The sequence below is a fragment of the Neofelis nebulosa genome, chromosome 1 (genome assembly GCF_028018385.1).
Source record: "Neofelis nebulosa isolate mNeoNeb1 chromosome 1, mNeoNeb1.pri, whole genome shotgun sequence".
Classification (NCBI taxonomy): Eukaryota; Metazoa; Chordata; class Mammalia; order Carnivora; family Felidae; genus Neofelis; species Neofelis nebulosa.
The window spans coordinates 239,112,148-239,140,013 of record NC_080782.1 but is presented as its reverse complement, the minus strand read 5'-3'; the positions used below and the strand labels follow the sequence as shown (position 1 = coordinate 239,140,013).

The 27,866-nt window shown below is 45.9% G+C and overlaps 1 long non-coding RNA gene across 2 annotated transcripts in view; it reads right to left on the bottom strand.

Annotated features, from left to right (window-relative positions):
- Nucleotides 1-6,779: 6,779 nt before the first annotated feature.
- The window catches only part of LOC131488204 (uncharacterized), a 33,444-nt gene continuing 12,357 nt past the window's right edge, over nt 6,780-27,866 (bottom strand). Inside the window, exons 2-7 of one of the 2 annotated variants that reach the window (XR_009250116.1) lie at nt 26,835-26,954; nt 25,346-25,519; nt 17,012-20,000; nt 14,882-16,665; nt 10,444-10,581; nt 6,780-9,897 (exon numbers count right to left, since the gene is read on the bottom strand). This is a non-coding gene — a long non-coding RNA (uncharacterized LOC131488204). The remainder of the gene's footprint in view (nt 9,898-10,443; nt 10,582-14,881; nt 16,666-17,011; nt 20,001-25,345; nt 25,520-26,834; nt 26,955-27,866) is intronic. The other variant, XR_009250117.1, reaches the window with a different exon arrangement.

Sequence of the window (27,866 nt, the reverse complement as noted above, 5' to 3'; positions counted from 1 at the left end):
GAGTTACTCTTACTTTGCATATGGTTCTAACAAGGTTGGTGAGCTATTTCTTTCTCATTAAAAACCAAGTTAAGGCAGGGAGCCGGGCGGAGAATGCCGGAAACGAGAATGCCGGAAACGAGAATGCCGGAAACGAATACACTAAAAGAAGCAAGAAGTAATACTTGGTAGTCAAATACTTGGTAGTCAAGAAAGAGGTAAAAAGCAACATAAACACTCGACAGAAATAACACCAGCAGCAACAATAAAAACCAAACCTAGGGGCGCCTGGGTGGCTCAGTCGGTTGAGCGTCCGACTTCGGCTCAGGTCATGATCTCGGGTCTGTGAGTTCGAGCCCCGCGTCGGGCTCTGTGCTGACTGCTCAGAGCCTGGAGCCTGTTTCAGATTCTGTGTCTCCCTCTCTCTGACCCTCCCGTTCATGCTCTGTCTCTCCCTGTCTCAAAAATAAATAAAACGTTAAAATAAGTAAATAAATAAGTAAATAAATAAATACCAAAACTAGTGTGTGATGTCGTTATTAAATGCACTTCATATCCTTTAAATATTACAGCACATTCTAACTAACGGTCATTAATTCATTAACCAGAACAGAGAATAAAAGGCACATAGCAAATATTTGTGGAATAAATGTCCGTGACAATATGTCTCTGCCATTAGGAAAAAATGTAGTTGTGTTCATTATATTATGATTATAGGGGCATAAAAGCCAGCAAAACAATTTAAAAATATTCTCACTGCACCCAAAAAAAGGATTAGAGGAAAGTTTTGTTCTTAGGGTGATAATAAACCTTATTTATATGGAAACCTCTTTTTTCTAGGACTGTTGTTAACACGAAAGATTATTGGGGCTTATTCTAGAAATAAGAAGTTGGTTTAACATTTGAAAATCAATGTAATTCATTATATTAACAGAAATAAATGAGAAAAGTCATATATCCATAGATGCTAAAAAAGCATTTCATAAAATTTGAGACCCAGTCATAAAAAACACTCAGGGGGGTCTCCTGGGTGGTTCAGTTGGTTAAATATCTGACTCTTGGTTTCAACTCGGGTCATGATCTCACGGTCGTTGTGAGATTAAGCCTCTCGTCAGGGCTCCACGCTTGAAGCTGAGCTGCTTAAGATATTCTCTCTCTGACTCTCTGTCTCTCTGTCTCTCTCTCTCAGAGCCTAGGTGGCTCAGTCAGTTAAGCCTCCAACTTCGGCTCAAGTCATGATCTCACCGTTCGTGAGTTCGAGCCCCGTGTCGGGCTCTGTGCTGACAGCTCAGAGCCTGGAGCCTGCTTCAGATTCTGTGTCTCCCTGTCTCTCTGCCCCTCCCCTGCTTGTGCTCTGTCTCTCTTTCTCTGAAATATAAATAAAAACATTTTTTAAAAAAATTAAAAAATTCTCGCTCCCTCTCTATCCCTCTGTCCTCCTCTCCCTCTTCCTCTGCCCCTCCCCCATTGGTGCGTGCGCAGGCTCTCTCTCTCCCTCCCCCCTCGCCCCCGAAACACTCAGGAAACTAGAAATAAAATATATTTAACAAAAAACCTAGGATATCACACTTAATGATGAAATATTAAATGCTTTCCTTATCAATTAAACAAGAAAAAGAAATCTATTTTTATTCACATTGGTACCCCACATTGGGTGTAGAGATTACTTAAAAATAAAATACTAAAACAACAACAACAAAAAAATGCCCAATACTAATAAGTCACTTTTCTTAATAAAAATCAGGAAATTGGCCTCAAAAGAATTCCACCCCATGTTCCACCTATGAGGATTATAGGAACATTCATTTGGGGGAGGATAGACCAAATATATTTAGTGGAATCTCAGGATACTTAGGGATCTAGAAAGAGTGACATTTGAACTACACCCAGGGAATTGTAAACATTTTTAAGTGCTTCAAGGTATTTTTATATCTCTTTCTAAACAATATTCTAAAAACGTAAGCTTTTCTTTAAAGATTTTATTTTTAAGTAATTCCACACACAAAGTGGGGCTCAAACTCACAACCCCGAGATCAAGAGTCACATGCTCCACTGGCTGAGCCAGCCGGGTGCCCCAAAAGATAAGCTTTTAAAGCAGAATATCATATATAATCTATCCACGACCAAAGAGTTCTACAGCCAGGCTAGAGGTCACAGTCACTTAAATTGCATTTGATATATTTAGAACTAGCTATAAAATTATTTATTCAATAAGCATGTTGAACACTTACCATGTTCAAGGAACAACAACAGACACTGTGAGTGTAAGAGGTTTTGTAAGCCTTTGTCTTCTACTCCAATGTCTTATAATCTATTTGGGGTGATGGCACACACAGGTAGACAGCGATAACAGTAATGAAAATAATAAGTAGCTGGCATTTATCTAGCACTTCTCATATGAGGGACATTTTCTATATGTTATTTCACTTAACCTAGTCCTCAGACAACTCTAAGAGGTGGGTGCTCTTGTTTAAGAGACGTAGAAACAAAACTCAAGGAGACCCCACTGCAGCCCTAAAGTCACTCTGCCAGGGAAACCAGGACGGAAGGTGTTCTGTGTATTGTAAAAGCCTGACCTTTCAACCAGCAAGTAGGCCGTGGTGAAAAAAGAGCCAGGAGTCTGGCATCAGTTGGAAATGATTTGGATTTTAGGGGAAAACGTGATCAGGTGGCCCAATAAAGAAAGGCTTTGGGCTGGAAACCCAGCAATGTTGAACGTATTCTCAGAAGGCAGAAATCAGTACACGGAGAAAGAATATCAACAATGCATGAAGGCAGAAAATTCCAAGGCTGGTTCAGGAGATAGAGTATCAGCAAATCACGGATTCATGCTAAGAGGGTGGGACGGGGTCAGGTTATGGGGTAGCAGAAGTTAAAGCACGAGTTTGGAAATTATCACGAAGGTGCTAATGAATTGAAGCTTTTCAGTGGGTATATATGAAGCAAGACTCCTTTACGGTCATAATCCAATATGCAAAATGGATTAAAGATGGGGAGAAACTGGTTAGCTGCTGGTCCTTAGTCCTAGCTGCATATTAGAAACACCTAAGCAGGTTTTGTTTTTGTTTTTTTTCTTTTTTAATGCCAATACTGGGGCCTCAGCCAGGTCCAGAATCTCTGAGGTTGGGACCAGACATAGAATGTTTTTAAAGCTCTTCTAGGTGATTCCAATGTGGTATCAGAGCTGAGAATCACTGAGATTATTGCAGTCATGCAGTGTATGTTTTTGAGCTAGGGTGATAGCAGGAGAAATGATCGAATGCCACAGACATGATGGAGGCAGAGGAGGAAATAATAATATTTGGGGAGAAATTATTTTTTAATTCAACTTATTTAAACTAAAACAAAAACAGGAGCGCCTGGGTGGCTCAGTCGGTTGAGCATCTGACTTCGGCTCAGGTCATGATCTCACGGTTTGTGGGTTCGAATCCCACATCGGGCTCTGTGCTGACAGCTCGGAGCCTGGAGCCTGCTTCGGATTCTGCGTCTCCCTCTCTCTCTGACCCTCCCCTGCTTGCGGTCTGTCTCTCTCTCAAAAATAAATAAGCAGTAAGAAAATTTTTAAAAAATAAAAGCAAAAACAAAAACAGTTCACCCATTTCTCTCACCCTCAGTCCCCTGCCTCTGGTAACAACTAATCTGTTCTCTGTATCTGTGGGTTTGGTTTGGTTGATTGGCTGACTGATTGATTGATTGATTGATTATTCCACATATAAGAGAGATCATACGGTATTTGTTTTTTTCTTCCTGACTTATTTCACATAACATAATGTCCTCAGGTCCATTCATGTTGCCTGTCGTGAATAGCAGTATTTCCTTCTTTTTTATGGCTGAGTAATTTTCCACTGTATATATGTACCGCATTTTCTTTATGTATTCATCTATTGTTGGACACTTAGGTTGTTTGCATATCTTGTCTATCGTAAATAATGCTGTAGTGAACCTGAGGGTGCAGATATCTTTTCGAGTTAGTGTTTTGTTGTATCTGGATTAACTCCCAGAAGTGGAATTGCTGGATCGTATGGTAGTTCCAGTTTTAATCTTTTGAAGAACCTTCATACTCTTTTCCATAGTGGCTGTACCAGTCTCCATTCCCACCAACAGTGCCCAAGGGCTCCCTTTTCTCCACAGCCTTGCGAACCCTTGTTATGTTTTGCTTTTTTGACAATAACCATTCTAACAGTTATGATGGGATCTCATTATGGTTTTGATTTGCAGTTTCCTGATGATTAGTGATGTTGAGCATCTTCCTATGTACCTGTCGGCCACACGTATGTCTTCTTTGGAAGAATATCTATTTTTTCCCATTCCTTAAGTTGTCTTTTCATTTTGTTGATGGCTTCCTTGGCTATGCACTTCATTATGATTTTGATTACATTTCCTTCATCATCGGTGATGTTGAACATCTTTTCATGTGCTTATTGGCCATTTGCACACCTTCTTTGGAAAAATGTCTATTCAAATCTTCATTTTGACTTGTGTCTTTTATGTAACAAGTCCCTTTTAAGATACGATTTGTGTATATTTTCTCCCATCCTATGGGTTACCTTTTTTTCCCTTTCTTTTTTGGTGGCATCCTTTGAAGTACAAAAGTTTTTTCTTTTGATGAAGTTCAATTTTTCTATTTTGTTTTTGTTGCTTGTGCTCCTGGTGTCATGGCTAAGAAACCATGACCTAATTCAAGTTAATGAAGCTTACTCTGGAGTTTTCTTTCTTACATTTAGGACGATGATACATTTTGAGTTAAGTTTGCATGTGGAGTGAGTAGAAGTCAAACTATTTTATTTTAATGCAAATATTCAGTTGTCCTGACACCATTTGTTGAAAAGACTGTTCTTTCCCTGTTAAATGGTCTTGGCACTATTTTCAAGAATTAATTGGCCATAAATGGAAGGGCGTGTCTCTGGGCTCTGAATTTAATTCCATTAACCTCTATGTCTATCTTATGTCAGTCTCATACTATCTTGATTACTGGAACTTTAAAGTAAGTTTTGAAATTGGGAGGTGTGAGTTCTCCAACTTTATTCTTTTTCAAGATTGTTTTGGCTATTCTGAGTTCCTTGCATTTCCATATGAATGTTAGCACCAGTGTGTTAATTTCTGGCCAAAAAAAAAAAAAAAAAAGGTAGCTGGGATTTTGATAAAACTGTTAAATGTTAAATCTATGGATCCCTTTGTGGTATATTGCCATTTTGACAATATGAAGCCATTTGATCTATTAACATGGGATGTCTTCCCTCTTAGTCTTCTTCAAATTTTTTCAACAATGTATCATCATTTTTTTTAGGGCACAAGTCTCACACTATTTTGTAAAGTGATCTTATATATTTTATTCTTGTCTTATGCGACTGTAATGGAATTGGGCTTTATTAATGTTTATATTTTTATTTTGAGAGAGAGAGAGAGAGAGCACACAAGCAGGGAAGGGGCAGGGGAAATCCCAAGCAGGCTCTGCACTGTCAGCACAAAGCCTGACGTGGGGCTCGATCTCATGAACTGTGAGATCATGACCTGAGCTGAAATCAAGAGTCAGATGCTTGAGCCACCCAGATGCCCCTGAAATCAAGAGTCAGATGCTTGAGCCACCCAGATGCCCCTGAAATTGTTTTCTTAATTTTATTTGCAGATTTTTAACTGCTAGTATACTGAAATACAACTGATTTTTGTGTATTCATTTTGCAACCCCTACAGGTATATACACTTGTTGAGTCATTGAATCTTATGTGTAAGATACAATGCATTTTCCTGCATAAAGCTTACCTCAGTAAAAAAATTATAAGGTTTTAAAGAAAATAAACAGGACTGGTTATTTTTAGCATGAGATTGTTCTACTAACTGGAAATACTGAAGGTTTATATAACTGGACTGATTAAGGAGGGCTCGTCCAATGGAGAGAAGGAGGTTGTGGTATTCTATAGAGCACAGCTAATGGCTGTTAATGGAAAAATAAAGTCATTCCATATTGATACTTCAGAGAGTTAAGACAACTCCGTAAATCAGTAACTATGGTGATAGAAGAAAGCGTAGGCTGTGACTCGCATTATCCTGGCACGTTCCTTGTCAGAGCAATCTCGCAAACGAAAAAGGCTTTTGTTTTCTCTGGTCATAATTGATGAGCACCCAAGTCCCAGAATCTCCGGGCTCCATGTTCTCTCCTTTTTGCATCTTGAGGCACCTTGAGAATGAATAGAACATCTCCACTGTCTCTTTAACCACATCGTGAACACTGAGACTCAGCTGTTTGGTAATCACCGAGAGAAGTTTCAGCTATCAGTCAAGAAATAAGGCTCTTTTGGTGCAGATCTTGTGAAAATATAACACCGATTAGCAAGTGTGCTTAACTACTGGGGCCGGCAGATCCGTCTTGCGTAGTAGTAAATTTTATTTCTTCTCGAGAGTTCGTGCCCTGAGAAACCCTAGCGAACGCTTGGTACCTAGGCCATGTTTCCCATGTTTCTAGAGTTTACAAGGAAAACTTCAAGACCAAAACCTCCTGGAGACATTGATCTTCGAGCCCTTATATTTGAAATTAGAGGAATGAGGACCACAGGGGGTAAAATAGGCCTCAGGGGCCACATGTGTTTTGAATATTTCATTGTAGATATTTCAGGATAATTCATCTTCAAGGTTCTTAGGCCTCATCAGACTTAGGTCTTACACTAAGGTCTAAGAAAATACTGTATGAAACTAGCCAACGTTCATTGAAGACTATCTATTTCTCTTCAGTCTCCTAATGTGAGCTGCTGTCACATAAATAATCTAGATATTCCTGAGATGATTACAAATAATCACCCTTCAAGTACACTCTATAAAAAATGGTATTAACATTTGTTGAGTGACTGTGTTCCATGCATTGTTCTGGTGCTTTTAAACCTGGTCCCAAGTTTAATGAAATTTGACAATAATGCAAACAAATTTAGTTTACCCGCCAGACTTATTCAATAAATTTGTGTTCATTAAGAAGACAAGTGAAACATCATTGATATATACATATTCCAATATTTTCTTTCTTAACATTGTTTTCAGCTTCCCCCACGTTACCACGAAGACATCAAAACCCTACTATCGCAGTTCTGTCCTTCTGATTTTCCCACTGAAGGACAAGAGAAGAAAATTCCATATCTGTCATCTAAAATCTATTAGTAACTGCTTTGGCTAAGCCTCGAAACTAAGATGCCGCGGATCGATTACACAGGAATGAGCTGACATTTGCTTCCTGCCAGGAGGCAATCCAGACAGATATAGAGAATTGGTTTTCTGAATGTAGTTACAGAGAGCACAATATTTACCTTTGTAAGGATCTGAGACTTAGGGAGCTAGTACGAAAAGCTGTATGTTAAAAATAAGGACTTAGGTTTTGGGGAATCACGGAAGGCCCACTATGTTTCTTCGATACTATCCTTTTGGCCAGCTTATTTGAATCTGCTGAAACAAAAAGAACGTTCTCTCTTACTTCTGGCAGAGTTGCACAGAAGGAAGGGGAGGAGCTAAATCCTCAATCCTCTCCCAGAACCTCCAGAAGAGGAAATATTGAAATGTGAAAGCTGAAAGAGCCCTTAGAAGCCACACCAGCCACAGCCCTTATTTTATAGACAAAGAAACGGAGGCAAAGGTTGAATGCGACTTTTTTTTAAAGCTTTTAGACCCTTTATCGTCCCTTCTGCCTGTGTGCCACTTACAGAATGCATCGAGAAGTTTCGCTGGTGGGACTGGGATTCAGGTCCTCTGCGATAGAGTTGAAACAATTGTAAAAATGATTTTTCTTAGATGTATGATAACCAAATATCACAGAGTGCACACAGGACTGTGGACAGCAAGAGTCAGCATATTCCATTTTCAGAGAACAACTATCTGTCTCCACCATGGCCCTTTAAGGAATTTCAGGTACATTCAGATGAACTGTCTTTTATCCCAAATGCAATTTCCACCACTCGGGGCAATCTACTAAGGTAAGGTGCCCTGTGCTTCACAGTTAGCTCTGGGATTTGCCAGCTACAAACAGCTAGCCATAGGCTGGCTTGCTTTTAAGAATAACACTTGGCTTGGGGCACTTGGGTGGCTCAGTCAGTTAAGCGTCCGACTCTTGGTTTTGGCTCAGGTAATGATCTCACGGTTCGTGGGTTCAAGCCCTGTGGCAGTCTCTGTGCTGAGGGTGTGGAGTCTGCTTGGGATTCTATCTGCCTCCTTCTCTGTCTCTCTCTGCTCCTCTCCCCCCTCAAATAAATAAACTTAAAAAAATACCACTTGGCCCAAGCACAGACCTCTGAGGCAACATCCATCTACAGTCTTAGTATAAAATGAAATTACACTTTAAAGAACTTTTCCTACGATGTGAATTGTGATCTATTTCTACATACCAGAGATTCATGGCAGATATATAACTCTTAAATAAGAAAAATATGCTAAGCTATAAATATATACGCTTACAAAGTACATGCATATACAGACACTTATTTAGGAAGCTCTGCATTTCTTTTGGAATAATAATTAGGTTTATACTTCAGCCTACTTATTTTAACAAAAAGAGCATATGCCTTTCTAGGAATATACTTAACTCATAACCTGTCACTAAAGCAACTAAGTTCAATCTTCTGTTGTCCAGAAAAAAGACCAGTTTACTTTCTGAGACACCCAAAATACTGCACGTCCCTTTTACCAAAAGTCTGTATTACATAGGAGAAATCCAAAATTTCAGTTTTTCAGATCTTAGAGCAAAAGCAAGTCTCCAAGCAAAAGATATTGTTCCTGGTTGAAGCAATGAATTTCAACAGTATTCACCATGTTTATTTTCTGGAAATTGGGACACAAAGACACAGCCCTCAGATTAGAGGTTGCAGGAAAAGTGGACTTTCTTATTTCTCTTATTTTACGAGTGAATAAGATTGAATGAATGACTCATCCTGTTATGACTATAGCACATTTAGTGAATATTTTCACTGGTAATGAGTCATAACACAGGTTCCAACACGAGGAGTGCTGCTCACGCACGATGTGAATGTTCTGGAGTCTGAGACTATGTGGTGCTGCTGTCTTAGTGCTGCCATCTACTGGAGACTCCTGTCTCTGCAATGTTGACCAGATGGTTTTAAAACTCAGATGGCCTCTGAATAATTAACCTCACTTCTCCAAAAAGCCGGTGTTGCTACTTTGGTTGCTCCCGGTGTGTTTGCAGCGTAGAAAGCCTGGCTTTCTGATATATGAAAGGAAAATCACGAGGAATCAATCGTGGAGTGGAAGGCATCATTCCTGCTGTCTTGCACAACAGCTAATGGAAAGAGCCTCTTCTGATGTAAACACGCTATCCTGGCTTCTCCTTCCCTTCGGCCGTTTTACTCTGAAACAGGATCAGAGCCCATGAAATCCTGTCTCAGCCCTCCCACCTGCCTCTGCTTCTCTCTCTGCGTCTAGCCTCTGAAGCCACCACTGTCCCCTTTCCTCGACTCCCGGATGCTTCCTGCCAGCCTGGCCCCAGTGAGTGGGCCAGGTGAAGGTTCGGAGAGAGGCTCTCGGGATGTCAGCTTGCCTGATGCGGTTCTGTGGTCAAGGTCATGGGCACGCTCACCATCGGTGGTACTTCCCTCCCCCCTCTGTACAGGTTCTAGGCCATTTCAGGGGAGCTCACTGGGGAGGGCACACTGTGGTCTGCTCCAGGGGCCGGCTCTGACCGCGTCCTCCTGTTCGGCCTGTCGTAACTCAGTGGCAACGCAGGAGACGTCCTCAGAGGCCCCGCTCGCAGTCACCAGCTCACCTTGTAAAGCCTCAGCTGTCACCAACCACGGATCCTCCACCAAATGTAAATACTGGGTTAACATCCCATCATAGGAGGCTGCTCAAGAAAGGACTTGCCGTGGAAATAAGGAGAGGAAGTGCTTGTCGGTCAATCCAGGCACCGTCCTCAAGGTTCAGAAACTCAGTGACCTGCGTTCCAAGGAGAGACGTGTGTGGGATTGGTGGTTTATTTTTTATCCTCACTGCACCTCCTCATACAGCCTCGTCTCACCCTTTCTCTATCCCCCAACTACAGAAACACACACACAAATGCAAACACAAACACACAAATGCACATGCCAACACACACAGACACAGAAACACACGCAAATACACATAAACATAACACATACAAACACACCAAATGCGCACATACAAACACACAAATGCACACACGCACGCACACACACACAGACACTCCTCTCTCTCCTCTGCCTTGAAGCCAAATGCAGGACTCCTTGAATGACACACAAAAGAAGTTTTTAACGGGAAACTGCAATCTTTGAAGAAGGGAGAAACCTAATAATACAAATTATTTGTGGAAGTTTAATAAGCTGGATCAGCCAGAACGGAGACTGGACCAAGTAAATGTCTGTCTGCATCTTCCTTCTAGCCAGCATTCAGTTAACTGTGCCAGCTACTCAACTGGGCGCTGGGGATGATTCAGACATTGCTCCCGCCTCTCCAGCGACTCACGTGTCACGAAGGCTTGCAGACTCTGGATTCTTTCTCACGTCCTTTCTCCCAGCAAACATTGACTGGCTGACGCTGTTAATTGCCAAATGTGAACTAATTCTGAATGCACGAGCCTGAATTCTCCAGGCGATTTTGTTTCTAGAAAGGAAAATACAGATGCGAAAAGACAAAGGAAAGAAAGCTTTACAGTGCACAAACACGAAACAGAGAAAGGATGGAATAAAAATGATCTATTCTCATAAACCCAGATGATGAGGAGATGGGCAGGGGGCCCGTAATGGAAATAGAGAAGTCAGCAGGGCTAGTGTGAGGGACAAGGTGACATGTGCACTTTGAGACGGAATGACGTGAAGTGACAGGGAGACATAAGTGTCATTGACTGGCAGACCTTCAGATGCGAGGGGTGGGGCTTGGGTCGAGAGTGGATGGTCAGACTAGAGATGGTATTTGGGAACAATCTGTAGGAAGGGGAATTAAATCGGCGGGGCGTGAGATAAAAGAGGCACCATGATTTAATTAAGGAGAAAAGGTCATTTTCTCCAAACACCGTTGGTCCACATCGAATAAGCCATGGGAAGGCCGTCCTGAGGCAAAACTCTGGGCCAAATCCTTCCTTCCGAGCAATGAAGGGGGAGAAGAGGGGCATGGTGTGAAAAGGCAGGGAGTGGGAGTTCTGGCCTTAACTGGGGGGTCACTACAGCTTCACACAGCTCGGGAGGGGCATGCTCTCCTGAGTGCCTCCATAGCCTGATGCGGTTTTGCTGCCTTGTGTTGGGGCGGCCCCCACGGAGCCTCAGTCCCGGGTCCTGAGGTGTTCAAGGCTCCGAGATCACCGAACACACCATCAATGTGATGAGGGAGCGTAAAGCAAGCTGAGGGCAAAGCACAGCTCGCAACCCCTCACCCCCACCCGGGTGGGATGTAGGTGACATTCCTCAGGCACTCCCGGCTGCCCAAGGGCAAACGAAAGGGCAAAATCAATGGTTAACTGACAGAGATTCCAGTCATGCAGGACACGGGTCTCCATCAGTTAACAAATGTCTTAGTAAAACTACAAGAAAAAGGCAATCTTATCAATAGCCTAATCTCTAGAAACCTAGAGACTCACTTTCCTGGAGCCCCAACATCACCCTCTCCTCCGGAGTGCTGTAGGGAACAAGGACAAGAAGGAAATGGAGGGTAAAATTAAATTTCTTTATAACCTACAGCCCATTGACAAATACTTGAGGCAAAAAGAGTCTAACATTTCTCCAGGAACCCCCTACCGCCTTAATAGTAATGCCTGACTGGTGGGAAAACAACCTTAGCCTGACAATAGCAAGGATCCTTTAGCATATGAAAGTCCTTTTGCCTCAACCTCCCCTAACTGCACAGTGTATAATCAGTCACTCTTCACAACCCCCGTGCAGCTCTTTCTGCCCACGGGTCCTGCCTCCATGCTTTAATAAAATCGCCTTATTGCACCAAAAACGTCTCAAGCATTCTTTCTTGGCTGTCGGCTCTGGACCCCCACTGCTCCCAAACTCCATCAAATGGACAAAGAACTCAACCACACGAGACACGAGGTGCACACTAGCTGAAATCAAAATAGCCTTTTGCTGTGCTTGTATTGCCAAATCAGGACTTTGGCGGATGAAGTTCATTTCCGTGCCCTTTGTCTTGCCGATGCCCCAACTGACAGCCCCAGCTGCCTTCTGGAAAACCCAGCACCTCCATTCACACATGACACCGTTTCTCTCATTTTCCTGAAGAGTCCGCAGCTCTCTGCTCCTGCTCCGCTCTTCCCCATCGCCGCAGGCTGACCTTCGTGCCCTTGTTACTGGCTCAGGCTTTGCAGTGTCTGGATTTCAATCCAGTGCAATCGGAGCGAGCCGAACGTCTGAGCCAGCTCAGCATGGGGAATGTGACACCGGGCCTGCATTCTAGCGCCAGCTCCATCAGCAAAACCCGTCGTCTCCATCGTCGCCTGCGTTCTCTGTCATAGAGGAGCTGTCAGCCCGCGTGGCCCCGCTTTGCCTCCACCTCCCCATGCACTGTGGAGAGGATTTCTGGGAGCTACTCGTTCTCTGTGATCAGTGTGGCTGCACGAAGCCCACCCCACTTCCTGCCATCTCCAAAGCAAGGCTGTGCATGGCCCCCTGCACCCCAGTGGGCATTTGTCCTTAAACCACCTGATGACGCTTCTTGGTCTCAATTACTTCTCAGGCAAGTTTTCCATTCTTGATTAAATGTGCCAGAGGAACTCCCCCAAACCCAAAACAAGTTTTAGGTCTGGGTTAATCCCTTTCAGGAAAGACTCTGTTCCTATAAATGCTGATGATCTCATTTCAGCAACATTTATTAGGTGCAACTTGTATGCCAAACTAAGAAGGCCACAGGATAATGGGAATGTCTAGATATATATTTAGAAATCACAAAATAGATATTTTGTTATCCAAGTTATTCAGGGATGCATTACTATAGCAGAAAGAGGCCCAAATTAGGGATTATTTGGGGATTCTAATCCCCATTCTGCCAATCAAGGCTACGGGAACTTTCCATGCCTCTGCTTCTTCATCTGAAAATACAGGGGTTGGACCTGATTTCTTGCTAATGTTCCTTTACGTTTTACCATGCTGGGATTTTTCTTTTAATTGTTACCTTCTTATGTGATGTGGTTTAGCAATTAGGAACTCCCAAGCTCCTATTTGACATCGGTGTTTGAGCTGTTAATAATGGAAACACTGATTCCCCTCAGACCAGCTTTGCAGATAATCTTGTGTTTTATGGAGATGTCAAAGAAGGAAACGCTGTGCCAGAACGTCTGCAGAAAGCTTTGTCTTTCTGCAAGGTCATGATGTTCTAGGTGCTCCTGTGGCCTCTTATTTCACTCGGTAAGAATCTTATTTTTATTTATTAGCCAAAGGTGATGTGGTAAATTCCACAGTGGCTTATCCTCACTTCTGAGTTAGCATTTTTTTTTTTCAAATCTGTGCATCCTGTTTCCTGGGCAAATTCTCCAGGCAGAGTTTGAAAAAGCACTTTTAAGAAGAATACAAAGCAGGGGTGCCTCAGTTGGTTGAGCATCCAATTCTTGGTTTCGGCCCAGGTTATAATCTCACTGTTTGTGAGCTCAAGCCCCTAATCAGGCTCTGCCCTGGTAGCACAGGGCCTGCTTGGGACTCTCTCTCTTCCTCTCTCTGCCCCTCCCTGCTCCATCTCTCTCAAAATAAATAAATAAATGCACTAAAAAAAAAAAAAAGGAAATTTAAAAGGCAGTCCTCCAAGTGAATCCCAGACCCAGGGAAGGGGGTGTCTGCACTGACTCCCACAGTTCAGGGTCCCCAGCACTGCAGTGGGGGTGAGCCTGGCTCAAGAGCAGCAACTGGCCTGCGGGTGGGTCTGTGCCATGATGAGCCGCAACTTCTAGACCAGGTGTTGCCAACAGCTTGGGCACATGCTTCCCCAGCAGCAGTTCCGGTTCCCAGGAAGGGTTCTCTGTTTCCTGGGCCAAACTCTGACACCCGAGAGCTTGCTCCAGATGGGCTCAGGCCTCAATCATCCTCTCCCTCTATTTCCCATGCGTTCCCCTATTTGGGGCAGGTTCTCCTGTCAGAACCACCCCCCCCCTCCCTGTGCAATGGAGACATTCATCCACCCCCAGGACCTTCTGAAGGCACCTCCTTCTCTAGGTCAAGAAATAAAATCCACAGGCTTGATTTTGTGAGAAATAAGCCCACTGCCCCAATCAAAGGAGGGACACCGAGACTCAGAGCACAGTGAAGCAAGGCTTGAAGCAAGGCTTTAATCAACATTCTTGCAAGACCGGGTGTCTGATGAACAGGCCTGCTCCGGGCACTTGCAGCAGACAATTTATCTCCTAGTATGCAAGTCCCTCCCCCTAGTATGCTCAGCCTCATTGGCTGAGCACTACAGAGGCAAATCCCTCCCCTGATTCCTCATTGGCTGAGCACTACACAGGTAAATCCCTCCCCTGGTTCCTCATTGGCTGAGCACTACAGGGGTTACAGCCTTACCCGGAAGTCACCTGTGCCCATGTAAGGCAAAAAGTAGGCTGACTGGAACAAATGTACATTCCTTGAGGTGTGGCAGACACTTCAGTTCTTTGGCGCATGCTCATTGCAAAGCCCGGGAAAACTAAGCCCTCGAAATGAAGGGGCAGGGATTAGAACCAGGAAGTGAAGTGTCTAAGCGTTTGCGACTCTGGTTGATGCATAGGTTGTAAGGTTGTAATAGGTTGTAAATCTATTGTAAATAGGTTGTAAACCTTTTGTTAACTAGACAGCACAGCTTTTATTTGGTATTTGAAAATGAATCCTCTCACTTTTCACAATTTCCACCTTTCACAAATAATTTCTAAATACTTGGAGTTTTGGCACCAATAATTCAACGCATGCGTAGGATTTGAAAAACCCATCAGCAAAACGCAACAAAGTACCTCACAGTTCCTGTGGAAGGCTGTATTGTACTTCACCGATTCCTTTCTCTTTCTTCTTGTATTCATTATTTACTCAACAGACATTTACCTGAGGCCTTCCTGGGTATAAGGCACTGAGGTTTCAAAGACAGAGAAGAGTTGGTTATGGTGGGAGAGACAGACATAAATACAGTACACCACAACTGTTACTGGGCAGAAGTTACAGCAATGGTCCCTGGGGACTGGATCCAGGTCTCCCCCCTGGCTCCCGCATTCTGTAATTCTCAAGGAGTTGTGGTTCTGCTTTACAGGGGAGAGAGCAGAGGCTCAAAAGGGTCACTCAATTCCTGCCTTCCAGGTAGAAGTGGTAATGATGTGGAAATGTTAGGGTTCGCAGCCTACTCTTGAGATGTCTTCCGTGCAAAAAGGTAGTTTTATTAAAGCATGGGGACAGGACCCTTGGGCAGAAAGTGCTGCACTGGGATTGTGAGGGGTGACTGATTATATACTTGGGAACTGGGGGAAGTAAAGACGCAAAGTTTCCAAATGGACTTTCATATGCTAAAGACTCACAGGATCCTGGAGGCCTAGCTATTGTCAGGCTAAGGTTGTTTTTCCCTCCAGCAAAGCATTGACTTTAAGACAGTTGGGAGTTCCCGGAGGAAGGTCACACTCTGCCCGCCTCGAGTCTTTGTCAGTGGGCTGTGGGTTATAAGGAAATTTAATTCTATCTATATTTCTTTTTGCCTCTGTTCCCACATCAGTAACATTAGCTTTGTCCTTTGGTCCACATCTAACACTGACGTCTCCTCTCTGAGATGCGGAAGTTTGCCCTGATCGTGGCATGCTCCTGTTAAAAAGAAATCCACAGGCTTTTCTTTTTCGAAAATGGGTGTTACTGAGACCAAGATCCCAGACTAGGGCTTACCAGCTCAGCTGATTGCAGTTTTAACCTCCCGCAGAGATGCGCTTTTAACCCCGCCGTCAGGAATTGTTTAGTCGAGGCTGGTGAGCCTGGTTCTGGGGCCTTCCCCATCCCCTGAAGGAAGGTGAGGTGAACGACTTGGTAAAACCCCCACCTTTCCCCCTAAGGGAAAGGGGCTTGGCCTGGAACAATCCCTTTCTTTTGCTAATCACTTTCTTGCCACACCCTCCTTCTAAAAACCCTCCAGATTTTACAATTCCTGAGTTCCCCTCTCCTTGCCAGGTGGGATGCTGCCTGATTCTCGAATTCATTAATAAAGACAATTAGATCTTTAAAACGTCCTCAGTTGGGTTTTTGTTAGTTATTTAACACTGCTGAAGACCGCAAGCCTGCTGGATCCCTTCCCCTGGTCGAAGGGTCAGAGAAGACAGAGGAACACCATGTATGGGGGCTGGAACTCAGGGTGCCATGGCTCCTGCACCTGCGCCGGTAACACCCCTTGGGCAATGGGTTGCTCAGAGAATCTGCCCCTTTCTTACATTATTCAAAAACTAAAACCAAGGAAAACCCCTGAAGCTCTTCTAATAAATTCACCCAGACTTTCATTCCGTGAACACTCATTCATTGAACACGGGCCTTGGGAATACAGAGATTGATAAACTTGTCCACCATCAGCTGGAAGCCAATACAGACCGCCTCTCAGTGCAGCGAGGAGACTGAGGAAGCTTGGCCAGCCCACACTCTTGTTCTGAGCCCGAAGGCAAGAGCCTGCTCCACTCACCAAGTCCTTCCAGGGCACCTGTTGGGGACCAGAGTCCTCTGACGACGGCACTCCACTCCGCGATGCCCTATGTCTCTCCAAGCCTTGGTCCCAGCATTCCTGGCAGATGAAGGAGACAGTCCCTTGAAATGGGCATCGTCACCATCAAGCTAACACTCGGAGGACGTGATTGGAAGGGGGCTGGCGAGAGGGAGGCCCCCGGAGGTCCCGGCCGTCTGAAGGCATCGTCGTCACAACATCTGGTGCAAACCAAGAATATCATCTCGGGGAAGATCGCTCAGAGAATATCAAGAAGACGAGCAGGAGGGGGAAGGGGATGTGTGCTCCCTGGGTCCTAGGTCTCCTCTTCTCCATTCCATGAGCTGAAGACATGGAGGTGACGGTTGGGAGAGGGCGGGCAAGAAAACGAAGGGGCAGCGAGAGCAGCAGGGCCAGAGAGCCTTACCTGGATGGTTCCACACCGTGATGGGGGGCTGCCGAGCTCTCTGCCTTCCTGAAGTTCAAGCGATGCCTGTTTCGTCTTCATGGAAGGGACTCTGATCAAAACACAGGTGTCGGGGTGCCCGGGTGGCTCAGTCGGTTGAGCGTCCGACTTCGGCTCAGGTCGTGATCTTGCAGTTCGGGAGTTTGAGCCCCGCATTGGGATCCTGCTTCGGATCCTGTGTCTCCCTCTCTCTCTATCCCTCCCCCACTTGTGCTCTGTGTCTCTCTCAAAAATAAATACACATTTAAAAATTAAAACAAAATCCCACAGGTGTTGAAGGATGAATAGGAGCTCATCAGAAGTTAGATATAAAAGAGCATAAGATATGGGATGGGGACAGGAGGAAGGCGATATGGAAGGGTCTAAGTTTTCAGTGAGAAGCCAGAATTTATTTTTAGGAAAATCAATGTTCAAATGAACCCAAGAGGAGAGATTCTGGAGGCAGCCAATTGAGTTCACGGCTTCTGACCTGCTGAGAGGTGGTCTGGTAATGACACAGGATAAGAAGTCGGGTCAGTTTGGGGAACAAATCTGAGATACACCTGACACAGCTCGGAACAAGTTGAATAAGGAAGGTGAAGAGCGAAGGAGATGAGGGGTGTTTTTAGGAAGAAGGAAATGAGCTCCATTTTTAACATGTTCGATTTGAAACACCTAACGATGTCCCTCAGGAAGAGGAAATACGGGAATGTGACTGCAGCTCAATTTAGAATAAAAATAAAGCTTGAGGTATTGATTTTGGAGTTGCCCGGGTATACGGTGACAGTCGTAACTGTTTGAAGTAGGTCAGACCGCTCAGAAGGAGCATATAAAGTAAGGAGAGAAAAGGACACTTTCCCAGGTAACAAATGAGAAGAGAGAGGTCAGTAAGGGGATGACAGTCCCCAGGTTGAGGAAGAGAATCAAGGAAAAAGGGGCCATGGAACTCTCAACCCAACAGATAATAACACAGGGCGGGAGAGCTGTGCAGCCTTAGAGGGGGACCGCAGGGCCCCAGGGCCAGCTCCTCAAAGCACGGGAGGGCGGGCTGCAGGGTGCAGGCACAGACTCACACCCCCCCCCCCCCCCAAACAGACACACACATAGACAGAGACACACACAGCATCCAGCCACATGGCAAGGCCTCCCTGGACGCTCCGAGGGGAGAGGTTCCATCCCACCCGGCCCAGTTTATCACAGCAGCGGATTGTAGCCATTCACGACCTAAAACCAAAGTACTCTGCACGGAGCTGGTGCCCAACACGTTGGAAAGGTTGGAAGACACCTACCAGGCCGGTGTTGACAACAGGGAGGCGGATGGCAGGGGTCTTCGTTCCCCTGGGTAGCACAGCCTTCCTTTCCCTACATGCAGATCTTCATTTTATCCACTCTGCAAGGCCCGTTCTTAAAATCTTTCTCTGACCCCTCCAGCTTGATGGGATCTTTCCCCCCAAATCCCCAATCCCCTCAAATATTTGTTGTCCTAATTTTCCTCTGACTCTCAGTGCTTGCTGATCAGGCTCTGTCCCCCTCTATTATTACTAATACTTTACGTACTAGTGTAATCCTCCAACTAGAGTATATGCCCCTCCCACATTATATCTGCCACATGCACACGTATAAACTCAGTCGTGTGTCTAAATCGATGACTTTCCCGGGCATTTGGACATCCAGGAGCCTCTAGAAGTTTCCAGACTCAAGAGGGGGCCGGCGGCCTTTGAGAATCAGGTCACTCACACCCAGCCTATTTCTGAAGCCTCTTCCGTCTCAGGGGGGCCTCAGGCCAAGAGTGACAGAAGCCCAGAGCAGTATGAGGATATCCGGGGCTCGGAAATTAGAATAGAGCACTTGCCTCGACCATGAGGGCATGACTGACTCAGCCATTCGCCATTCTTCACGTATTACGATCTTATTAGTACTCAAACGTCCTGAGCGTGGCGGCAAAATTGGGAGACCACGTCACTTTTTAGTTTGATTCCCAGTAAAAGAAGGCACAGACAGAAAGGGAAGAGGGAGGACCGGCCACGAAGACCGTTCTCAGACCACCACACACGCCACACTCTACGACAGTGGTCCAAACTGTGGTTGTCATCTTGGCCTGAATCCTCGCACTTGTATACATATAAGTTATATATACATTTTTACAAGGGTTGCTGCGGTGTGTGTTCTGCACACAGGAAGGGGGCTCGGTGCTGCCACAATTCTGCTGCCTTGGTAACAGCTCACAGTGTAGGGGCACAAGTCTTGCCCAGCTAAATTCCTTGTTTAACTATCTCCATTAAAGCAGATACACGTTTAGGGTTCTTGCAAATAGCCCAGGGAGGCAAACTGGTGTTTCCTCTTAGCTCTGCAAAATTTTCAGTGGAACGGATCAGAAATTCAATTAAATACAGGTAATTCAATTCAGACAGAGAGAATCAGGCTGATGGCACATCAGAACACTACCTTTATTATAGACAAAGCCACTCCTGGAGAATGTGGCTTCTGTCTGTGGGAGAGTGGGCTTCCTTACACCTGACCCCCAATGGGGCAGCTGGCCCACCGGGTCCATGCCCCGGGCGGACGCTGGTAAACTTGCGGCACAAGGAACCGTGTGGAATGTGTTCTCCCACCAAGGAGCCGGGGCGTCGAGGGGAGGAGGAGAGGACTGGGCTGCGCCTTCCCACACCCCCCATCAGGACACAAGGGCTGTCGAAGCTTGGACGAAGGTACCCTCCTGCACGTGGAGACTGAGAACATGGAATGTGCAGGTTTGCTAAATGAGACAAGAGTTTCACCTACCGGCACACAGCTTCCCTTCTGTGTTCCACCAGCCCCTTTTGCTTTGGGGTAAAAGAGGCACGGAGGGTCAGGTTCTAAGACACCAAATGACCAAGACTGCAGGGCTGTTCTGAACGAACAGTGGGTTGCTTTTAAGAGATACGCAGCTTGTACTCATATGCCTTCCCCCAAATCGTCTGCATCCTGCTCCCTAAAGAGAAAGACAGGATTTGAGTGGTGGTGAGCATCCCAGAAACGCCAGCATGGGATGGGTGACGATGGGCCCCGGGACTTAGTGGGAGACAGAGGGGCTGAGAGGGAAAAACGCTGGACCAGAGGAGCTGGGTTCTGACGCTGGCTGCGTGTGTCCATGTGTGTGCGTGTGTATGTGTGAAGTCCCTTAACCTCTGGAGCCACTGCTTCTCAAACTTGAGGGCACTTGTCACCTGGAGAATTTGTTAAAAATGCCAAGTGCTGAGTTCTACCACAGGGATTCTGACAAAGATCAGGGACCCAACTTTTAACCAAGTGCTCCCCGTGTGAGTCTGACGCGGGTGACCCGTGGACCAGCGTTGCAGAAGCTGCATTTGGCCTCGCGTGGGGTAGCTCAGGGTGACGCCTTCCTGTGTCCCTGCCAGGGCCTCAGTGGGGATGAAGAGACACCACTGACGTAAGCCCATGTAGTCAATTTAAAGTCCTGCACAACTGCAGCACCATTCTGTGAATAAAGCCTCTGTTATTCCCCAGAAAACCTTTTGTGGCCCCCACTAACATGGTCTAGATTCTTCCCTAGGCGTACAGAGTATGTGGCCACAGAGTCTTTTGTGATTTCTAAGTCGCACTCTGTATTCTAATGTCCGTTACCTTCTTGATGTGTTTTTCTCCCTCTATTTTCCCCAAAGTCAGACGCTGCCTTTGCATGTTGGGTCTCATGTGCTATTTGTCAGCCACATCTCGATTCACTTGCGTTTCTCTTCAGCAGATTCTTTTTGAGCTCCCGCTCTGTCGGCCTCCTGGAGAAACCCGTCACTCAGAGACGGAGCGGGCAGTAGAGAGGTTTGCAATGGATTCGGGCCACCCCAGCCATACGGAGTCCCCACTGGGACTTCTCCCGGGCCAGAGGACTTGTCCTACCTCGGTCGGTGGTGCTTTTGCTCCTGGCCCCCAGGGCCTCTGCACTCACTGCCCTTGAACTGTCTCTGGCCCTGGGTTGAGTTGACACGGTCCAGTGCCAGCCTCTCAACACGGGGCATGGGGTCACACCTTCAGTCTTTGCCGGTCCCCAGAGGAACGGGCTGGCAGGCAGAACATACCGGACCTCAATTCTGCGCTTCCCAAACTCCTCAACGGAAGACACACACATTGTCCGTGTTTAATAGAATTCTCATCTCTTCCTCTTGTTCTGCCGTGAATCTACTATATTGCCTCCTCCCATGTGTCAGCCAGCTAACAGACTGAAATAAATGTTTGCCGAATGGACAAATCGGTGAATAAATGAACGGAACTGACAGGAGAGAGCCACTGATGTGATATCTAATCCCCGAGCTGTGTGGGGTCAGGGTGGGGATAGAGGCCACCATAAAAGTCCCCCGAGAGTGGCCTCGATCCTAGTGCAAAAGTAAATGCCACCGGGGGCTAATTACATCTGAGCCTTGGAGACTGTGTAATATTACCACGCTTTAAGTTATTGTCATTTTCCCATTTTAAAAATATATATTCACAGAGTCCTTTTTCTGTTAATAACACCCTTTTCTGTTACTTTGTGGCTGGGATGTATTCAAGCCAACTTAACAGAGAAACCTGGCAGTTCCATTTTCCTGCGTTTGGGGGACGTTTGAGCCAAAAGAATTGTGACATCCTCATAAATACATAAGATATCTGTGGCTCGGGCGTCTTGGAACAGAAGTGTGGTGTGGGAGGTGGCCAAATTGCTCATGCAAGGTGGAAAGGCACTCACATCCTCCTCACATGTTTGTCGAGGATTGACTCTGCACGGGGGACCTAACAGAGCGAGGGTGGTAGGAGCTCCAGCGAACAAGACGTCCTCGCCTTCATGAGATCATCGTCTCGAAAGAAAGGCAGACGGATCCACAGGCACATAGAATACCCTGTAACACCAGGTTCTGTTTTGTTGTGTTTAATCCGGGGGGAAAAAATGATTCTCCTCCCAGTGTCGTGAGACTCGGGGATGATTTTGAAAACTCTATTCATACTCGACACCTACTAGAACACTCCCACGGGAGGAGGTTCGTTCCTGAGTCACAGAAAACACGAAGAGGCAGATGGAACTAATAACAAAAGCTGGAAGATTCTATGGGTGCAGGGTCTGTCTTCCACAGCTGCCATGCAAGACAGCTGTGACGTGGGAAGGCAGGGTATCTTCATATGGGCTAGACCTCAGGGCTAAAGGAGACTTCGAGTTTAAAAAGCAAGATTTGATATAAAGTTGGTTTGGAAGACGATGTTGAAGCAACATATCATTTAGCTCCGTCACTTCTCAAAGTGATGCCTGGGGCGCCTGGGTGGCTCAGTCGGTGAAGCGTCCAACTCTTGATTTCAGCTCAGGTCATGATCTCACGGTCATGGGATGGAGCCCTGAGTTGGGCTCTGTGCTGATAGTGCAGAGCCTGCTTGGGATTCTCTTTCTCTCTCTGCTCCTCTCTCTCTCTCTCTCTCTCTCTCAAAAATAAATAAACTAAAAAAAAAAAGGACGTGCAGAATCTCAGGTCCTATTCTAGATGTACAGAATAAGAATATGCATTTTTTAAATGTTTATTTATTTTTGAGAGAAAGAGAGAGAGAGAGAGAGACAGAGCACGAATTGAGGAGGGGCAGAGAGAGAGGGAGACACAGAGTCCGAAGCAGGCTCCAGGGCCCGAGCTGTCAGCACAGAGCCCAATGCGGGGCTCGAACCCACAAATTGCGAGATCCTGACCCGAGCAGAAGTCGGAAGCTTAACCCACTGAGCCACCCAGGCGCCCCAGAATGTACTTTTGTAGCAACATCTCCAGGTGATTCACGTGCTCGTAACAGCTTCCGCAGTGCTGGTCTAGATCCGCAAAGATAGAGCCCAAGATAGATTTGGAAAGTCTAGGTCTGGAAAGAAGCTATAATCTAGGACACAGCTGGAAAGAAGATAGAGGGTAGAGACAAGGACAGTCTGGAGGGTGAAGCCATCTCTTGTCTAGGAAACCTCTTCACTGCATTTTCTGAGACCCTGACAGTCTGAAATCATCTGCCTAAACTATAATAATAGCTAACACTTATATAGTACCAGACACACTTCCAAGCAGTTTACGTGCAGCAACTAACTTCATCCTGACAACCCAGAGTGGTGACTAATATTCTCCCATTGCACAGGTGAGAAAACGGACGCGTTGAGAGGAAGTGCCTCTCCCAAGCCCATACATCTAGCAAGCCCCAGAAATAGGCTTTATTATTTTTTTAAGTTTATTTCTTTACTTTGAGAAAGAGAGAGAGAGAGAGAGAGAGGGAGAGGGAGGGAGAGGGAGAGAGAGTTTGTGCTTGAATGTATGCACAAGCAGGGGAGAGCAGAGAGACAGGAGGGGGAGAGAGAGAGAGAGAGAGAGAGAGAGAGAGAGAGAGAGAGAGAGAATCCCAAGCAGGCTCTGCACTGCCTTCACGGAGCCCGAGGCGGGGTTGAACTCACCAACTGCAAGATCATGACCTGGGCCGAAATCGGGAGTGGGAGGCTTAACCACTGAGCCCCCCGGGAGCCCCAGAACCAGGCTGTAAACCCAGGCGGTGCCACCCCTGCCTCTGTAGCTTTTTATGGCCTTGCTCTTATGCCTCGTAGGATCTTAAGCTGCTTCTATCAGCTTTGTTCTTACTGTTTCCCTTGGAGGGTTTTGTCTGTTTGTTTAAGATAACCATCCTGGGGTGCCTGGGTGGCTCAGTCGGTTTAGGACCAACCCTCGATATGACTCAGGTCATGATCTCACCCTTGTGAGATCCAGCTCAGCCTCGGGCTCTGTGCTGACGGTGCAGAGCCTGCTTGGGACTCTCCCTTTCTCTCTGCCCCTCCCCTGCATGCATGTACTCTCTCTCTCTAAATAAATACATAAACTTTTTGAAAAAGAAAAAAAGGAGGCGCCTGGGTGGCTAAGTCAGTTAAGTGTCCAACTTCGGTTCAGATCACGATCCGAGGGTTTGTGAGTTCGAGCCTCAGGTCGGGCTCTGTACTGACAGCTTGGAGCCTGAAGCCTGCTTTGGATTTTGTGTCTCCCTCTCTCTCTCTCTGCTCCTCCCCCATTCACACTCTGTCTCTCAAAAATAAATACATGTAAAAAAATAAAAATAAATTTTTAAAGCTCACTACCTAGAGATAAGCTTTGCTAACATTCATTAATGGTTTTTTTTTGTGGGGGGGAGGGGGGTTGCCTGGGTGGCTCAGTCGGCTGAGCGTCCTACTTCGGCTCAGGTTATGATCTCACGGTTCGTGGGTTCAAGCCCCGCGTCAGGTTCTGTGCTGACAGCTCGGAGCCCGGAGCCTGGAGCCTGCTTCAGCTTCTGTGTCTCCCTCTCTCTCTGCCCCTCCCCCACTTGTGCTCTGTCTCTGTCTCTCTCAAAAATAAATAAAATGTAAAAAAAAAAAAGAAAGAAAAGAAAAGAAAAGAAAAGAAAAGAAAAGAAAAGAAAAGAAAAGAAAAGAAAAGAAAAGAAAAGAAAAAAGGATCACATCGTAACTCTGCTGTTCCAAGGCGGAATAAGGGGAAGACGCTGGTGTGTCCTGGGCCATTTCATCCTCCGGCTTCGTGCCCTCCCACCTGTCACTGTCATGTACAAATTGGCAGGCTCCAGGCTGAATTCAGTGTGTTTTGCTTCACCATAAGTGTTTTAAAACTCAGACATTTTCATACAAAAATCTGCATATTCACACTGCTCGCTCCAGATGGCCGCGGTACCCACGGCTCCCTGGCCTGCTTCATTGGTACACACTCAGTCTCCCCTTTGTCCCCGCCTCCAAATGTGAGCGCCGTGAGAATGTGTGTCTCCATCAGGCATCTGGGTTGTTCCTTGAGCCTAGTGCCACGCATCGGGATGGAGGAGCTGTCGTCGATGCTTCTCGGCCTGGGCACCTTGGGCAGGAGCCAAATGGAGAGGAGAGGAGAGGAGAGCAGGGCGCCAGAGGAATGGCCGAGGAGGGGAGAGCAGAGGAATCAACGCGGGGAATCCCAGACTTTGCAGGGGAGGCTTTTGCGAAATGACTGTAAATCAGGGTGATTCAAACACAAATCCTTACTTAGGAGCAAGCTGTTGGGAAAGCCCTGTCGTCTTTGAGTCAAAGCCCATGCGGTCGTCTGTGGAAACGTGCCATGTTCTATCAAGGAGCTGATTTCTTAATAAGTGAATTCATTTTCTCCCGTAACATGCTCCCCTTCATTCACCATCTGTCCCTTCGAACGTGCGTTGGTGGATCCCTTCCAAGAGGTTCGCAGGTTTAGAAGTGGGATGAATGCGCGAGAAAACGCTTCACTGCCAGGAGGGCTGTTCTGTTCCCCACCCTCACCAGTGTGCCAGCGAACGTGTCCTTACCTGTCCTGTGCTTCTCAGAAGCATGAGTACTCATGACACGTGGGTGCAATACCACAGTCGACGTTTTAAGGGAATATGGTCGTGCTCTGTCTGCGGTACCAGGGAAGCTGATTGCACTGTGACTCGCCGTTGGCCGGACCAAAGCCTCCGTATTTCCCACCTGTCAGTTGGGTTCTGGAATACAGTTGCAATAAGACAAGATTTAACAAGACTGGTGACTCAGTTCGCTGAGTTGTTGCCTAAGTTCAAAAAACAAATCCCCACGTTAACACAAGTGATTATTTCGGTCCGCTGGAGGGAATTCTGTAAGGATATTAAATGTGCCTGCACCTTGCTTTTTCTACTGGGAAAACATCCAAAGGGAAGAAGTCAGAGTCAGGGTATCATTTCTGGAAGGAAGAAAACCGAACCTCCTGTATTTGGACACTTAGACTTTAATTGGGCCTTAAACTTGAAATGCTATCATTTCTCTTGGTCTCAGATTCTCCCTCTCTCTCTGCCTTTTGCGCTTCCCTCTCTCTCTTAAGCATTTCTTTGAACTGTGTATTTGGTACCATTTATGCCACTTAGTTGTATCCTTTAAAAAAAATTTTTTTTTAATGTTTATTCATTTTTGAGAGAGAGAAACAGAGCGCAAGTGGGGGAGGGGCAGAGAGAGGAGGAGACACAGAATCCGAAGCAGGCTCCAGGCTCCCAGCTGTCGGCACAGAGCCCAACATGGGGCTTGAACCCACGAACCGTGAGATCAAGACCTGAGCTGAAGTCGGATGCTTAACCGACTGAGCCCCCCAGGCGCCCCAAATCTTCATCTTCATACGCTCACTTGCACAGCACCTCCAGAGTATCTAAAAAGCTTTCGGACAGATGCTTAATCTCATGTGATCGTCTCAGAACCCTGTGAACCAGGAGCTACTATTTCCATTTCATGGGGAACCTGAGACGCAGCAAGAGAAAGAAACTTATATGGGACAAGTGGCCAGTGGCAGAGCTGAGATTTAAAACTGAGCCCTCTTGGGGCACCTGGGTGACTCAGTTGGTTAAGCATCTGACTTCATCTGACTTCAGCTCAGGTCATGATCTCACAGTCCATGGGTTCGAGCCCCGTGTCAGGCTCTGTGCTGGCAGCTCAGAGCCTGGAGCCGGCTTCGGATTCTGTGTCTCCCTCTCTGTCTGCCCCTCCCCCACTTGCACTCTGTCTCTCAAAAATGAATACATGTTAAAAAAATTTTAAAAAAAAAGCATCCAACTTCAACTCAGGTCGTGATCTCACGGTTTGTGAGTTCAAGCCCCATATCGGGCTCTGTACTGACAACTCGGAGCCTGCTTGGGATTCCATCTCTCTCTCCCTCTCTCTCTGCCCCTTCCCCACTGTCACACACTCTCTCTTTCTCTCCAAATAAACTTTAAAAAATAAAAACTAAAACTAAAAATGAGATTTCCTGTGTGCTTCCTTGCATGTTAGAGTGTTTCGATGGATATAAGGACTTACGGATATATAAATATCAAGAGCTCTACACGCAGACTTCCTGGAGGTGAATCCTGGCCCTGCCATTTACCATCCGGGGAGCTTTGGACCCGTTACACAGCCTCTTTGTGCCTCCCTCTTCATCTGTAAAATGGAAGTAATAATGTCTACATCATAGAATCACCATGAGAATAAAATAAGCTAACACACGGAAAGCACGTATGAAAGCGTGGACAGGACCCCGCACTTGCCTGTCACCGACCTAACACTGCTGGTGAAGGTTCAGCATAAAAGGCAGTATCCGCACCAGAATCGTATGATCGGGTGTCCATAGCTAAATGACCAGGAAGGAAGAAAACTCAGCAGGTTTTCTGGATATCAGTTTTCCTTAGCTCTTGTCAAAATGCAGTCCAGGCTAGAATTAGCAGAGGCCTGGGATTCAAATGTTTTAAAAGCTGGTGAGGGTGTCCTGTGAACTGCTCGTTTAAACAGCACATATAGTAGATGGAAAGAGGGCCCATTACTGCAGGCTCTTATCTCTTGCAAGGTTAAGAAGCTGTCTCTTCTAGAATCATTAGTCAGTGAAATAAACGGTGACAATAGCTTACATTTCCACTTCAATCTTCTTGCACAAAAAAAAAAAAAAAACACAAAAAACCAGTTTAATCTGATAAGGCAAAATGCTAACATCTTTCAAAGCTCCCATTACACAATTCAAAGAGAGTTTAGGAGTTTTCTTTATTTCTCTTAAATTATTCATAACATAAATCTTTGAAATATTTAAACTCCTTTCTCCAGTAGTCAAAGGAGAATGCTGATGGAAAGCTCTCTGTGCATGCCCAAAAGGGACAGATCGATGCTTGCGGATGGGGGAGGGGGCGGGGGAGTGGCACCGCAGCCTGGAGCGGGAATGGCCTCCCCATAGAACCTTCAAAGGCTTTCATTCTGCACGCTCTTGCTTTCTGGGACTGGGAATGTCTTCCTTTTGAGATCCAGGTTTTACCAAATGGGATTTACTTTTTCTAACGTTGTTCTCAAGGAAGAGCCTTTAACAAA